General features: G+C 41.4%; 1 pseudogene; it reads right to left on the bottom strand.

Moving 5' to 3' along the window:
* Nucleotides 1-2,845: 2,845 nt before the first annotated feature.
* On the bottom strand, nucleotides 2,846-3,546 carry LOC101701739 (MAPK-interacting and spindle-stabilizing protein-like; annotated as a pseudogene).
* Between the last annotated feature and the right edge of the window lie 322 nt (nucleotides 3,547-3,868).

Genomic DNA, 3,868 nt, shown 5'->3' with positions numbered 1-3,868 from the left:
GCAAGTGGCAAATTCCTCTGGGAATTTACTTACATCAGCTTTGGTTGGGTTCATGTTTAAAACATCTTCAGAGGAGTAAATAATTTATTTGAAAGCCACTTAAAAAATTTAACCAAGTGAATGGATTAAAAAAAAAAAAAAAAGAATGGTACTGGGAACCAAGATGTATGTTTTGGTACCAGGGATCGAACTCGGGTCCTTGCACTCAAGAGGCAGGCAGTGGAACCACTGAGCTAAATCCCGGGGCCCCAAGATGTATATTTGAAAGAAGAGGAAGATGTCATTTATTTTCAAATCTAAATATTTTTTCACTTTATGTACCTATATGTCTTAACAGATGACAATGACAATAAATACTTCAAAACCAAAGATTTAATTTTTTTATTGTTGGAAAGACTTAATGTCTCTCATAATTGGAGTTTGTCAAGTTTATTTGTGTTTTCTTACCCTTAGACATACTGCTAAGCAACTTGAAAAGCTGCAGGCCTTTTGAGACCTTCTGTGATTCCTTTGGATTGTGACATTGTCAGTGTTTCATTGTTTACCATTTTATCTCCTGGTTTGAACTCTTCCATCCTCACCACCTGTTAAAACTCTAGTGTAAGCAGCAGCTCTGGGTGTGAGGGAATTAAGGTTGGTTGGAGTCTTGGGAAGAGAAGAATAGGAAAGGAATCCAAAGCTTAATTTCAGATAAGCCTTTTTGATTCCTGGCCCAGGGTAGATCTGGGGAGCTGAAGTTGAAATACAGGAGATTGAATTATATGAAAGGAATCTTCTCTGATTTATGTAGAACTTCAGTCTTTCTCACATAAAACTGTGATCCTCAGAAAATCAAACTGCACACAAATATGATCAAGAATTAATAAGAATGTTTTGGACTCCATCTATAAACATAGCAAGTGAGTTTACTTGTGTACTGACTTACAAATTTTCAGGGTGTATTTCTGTGGAGGCTTGACCAATAAAAAGTGAAATTCTTATTTTGAAGTTGCCTTTAGGCTCCAGTGAAAGTGTCTTTAATTATCAATGACTTGGGTGGTTTTGTCACTGTGCACTACAGAATAGGTCTTCAAAGAGTTACTACTTTCATTCTAGTATAAGAAACTCTATTGCCATGAACCTGCCTGTATTGATTCCACTTCAGACTTAGAACAGGTAGCATTCTTTATGAAAAATAATATTATAAAGTTATATGTTAGTCTCTTTGATTAATTAACACCTTGGTTTGTATTTGTGTCTGAAAACTTGCATTTTTTTAAAAATAGGAAAAGTAAACTCCTGAATATTTTATTTCAAAGTAAAAACATCTCCAGCATAAATCTTTTCTTATATGCAGCTGAGAAACTCACAACGTATTTTAGATATCCAATGGATACATTCAAAATTTCAAAATGTTATTTGACAAAATAAGGTCAGGTCTACCCCAAGCCTAAGACTTTGACTCAAAGGCAAGGTGACAAAAAGCTATCAGAGCTGTTTTGTGTTATAAACAACACTTACTACTGAAGTGACATGGTTACATTGCTTTCAACTCAGTGGTGGAAATCTACAGTCTATTATTTTCAGTGTTGAAATTAAAGGATAACTTTTTCAAAGAGGATACTCAATTCTATTTATTTGCCTGTCAACAAATACAGAACTGAACTGTCAGCTATAAACACTTTACAAACAGATTGGGGAAACTATGCAAGAACAGTGACATTGCTTAACCATACTGAAAATGCAGATACACTTTGAATTCCACTTGTACAAAGACGCTGTCATGTCTGTCTGACTTGGGCTCTCTAAGCACAACTGCTCTATGTTCTAACAGAGCCCTGGTGTGTGCCAGTTTCCGTGCTCCTTCTGTGGAATTGGTAGGGGCGAGGAGGCTGCAGGGAAGGGCCTGGCATGAGATCTATGAGATCTGCATAGGGTTCTACAAGAATGAAAAATCACTTGTGGCCAGGAGCAATTTCTAGGGCTTACTTGTTTCAGGTTTAAAACAAAGGAGAGAATTCTTTCCTTGAGCTCTTCCCAAAGTCATACACACACCTCACAATCCACTGTAAAGCACAAAGCTGGTTCTCTAAGAATGTAACTGACACACATGTGGCCTGGATTAAAAGGACAAAGTCAGGACTGGAGAGGAGCCCAGTGGTAGAAAGCCTGCCTAGCATGTGCAAGGCCCTGGATTCCATCACCAGCACTGAGTGAAAAAACCAGTTTTCATAAATGGCACATTTTAGTGACCCATGTGGCATAAATGAAAGAGAGATTGTTACTAATAGCTCAAGGATAAAGATGATCTGTGGCTGGCTGATGAATGTGACATCTGACATTCATCCTTTTAGAATGTATATCCAAAAATAACCCTAGGAGGACTGGATTTATTTACTCCATAGACAGAGCAGCTCAAAATGCTGAGGGGCATCATTTGTTTAGAATAAAATGTGATTGTTTTCATAGTTATTTAGGGGGTAAAAGAGGTTATAAATACCTAGAATCTACAACTTCATTGGCAAATTATTTCAACAATAATTCTTATCTTATATTTTTAAGTGTGTAGTTTCATAATTTAAACAAAATTTAGCAATGAGCTATTCAATATAATCACTTTAACTTTCCATGAAAACCAAATAAAAATCACATCTGCTCAATTTACTTCTACATTTACATCTGATTGTATCCATTTGATGCAATACATATCCAAGTGCAAGAAGTAGATATCTTCTGAGAGACACAAGAGTTGTTCTTTCATGAAAGCCCTCTAAGAATAGTGAGACCGGCAGTTTTTATGCATGCATTCATGTGCACATGTATGTACTTCCAAAAGCAAAGGGTCATCTCTTCATCCATTGTTAACTTAATGGTAAGAGTGGGGGCCACCAGGTAGCAGCAGAGCACCGGAGGGTCCTGAAAGGCACTTGATAAGGATTGCTGGGGGAAGGTTAGAGTCCTGGTGTGGGTTACAGTGCTGGTGTCCCCCAGGCTCCCGGTGGCATCATGCCCCATGGACCAGGTGGTGCTGTGCCTGGGGTCTGGGGAGGAGGAGTGGGATACTGCCCTGGAGAACGATAGGGCATATTAGGGCTCTGGTACTGTGTCCCCATGCCTGGCACCCAAGATCCAGATGACATGGAGCCCCATGGACCCAAGGGGCCCCTGGCTGGGTCTGTGGGTGCACAGTAGGGCCTGCGGAGCTTGGGGAAGGGCATGTTTGAGGTGGAGTATGGCCCCGTGGGGGCAGGGCCTGCAGCAGGGTAAGGACCCTCAGGTGGGGAGCATGAGGATCCAGATGGAGGGAAGGGTTCCAGGGATTCTGGGGTGGTCCAGCAGGAGGCATGGAGGGGTACATTCCTGGGGGTGGCTCTGAAAGGCACAGTGGAGGGGTGTAGCACTCTGAGGGGGTCCAGACAGCAGAGAGGGTGGAGCACTCGGGTTGTTCCAGGGGCTGGAGCTGTGCCAGCCCTGAGAGGCCGGGCTTGATTTAGAGTGGCTCATGGCAGAGGTTTTGGCAGGGGAGTGTTCTGGGAGCCCATCTGCCAATGAAAACTCATCAGACATCTTCCTGGCAGGATTCGAGTGTGCAGTGTGCAGGACAGCCATGGGTCCCAGGGAGCCGGACTCAGAAGATGCGGGCACAGCCTGACTGATGGGCGATGGTGGCGGCACTAACCGAAAATTTGTGTTGTAATCACATCTTTGTGACTGATATTTATTTAACTAAATAAAAAGAATGAACTACTTTATGAATGAGCAACAAGGATTTTTGGAAAGCCTTCATATTGTAAACATATTTTAATATCTACTATGGGCCAAGTATTGCCCCAGACACTGTAGAAACAAAAATAAGAGACAGCCCTGCCTTCAAAGGGACAGTGTCCTC

The sequence above is a fragment of the Heterocephalus glaber genome, unplaced genomic scaffold, assembly GCF_053883595.1.
Source record: "Heterocephalus glaber isolate CG9 unplaced genomic scaffold, H.glaber_assembly_v1.0 deba00001504, whole genome shotgun sequence".
In the NCBI taxonomy this organism is placed as follows: domain Eukaryota; kingdom Metazoa; phylum Chordata; class Mammalia; order Rodentia; family Bathyergidae; genus Heterocephalus; species Heterocephalus glaber.
This window is presented reverse-complemented; position numbering and strand designations above follow the sequence as displayed.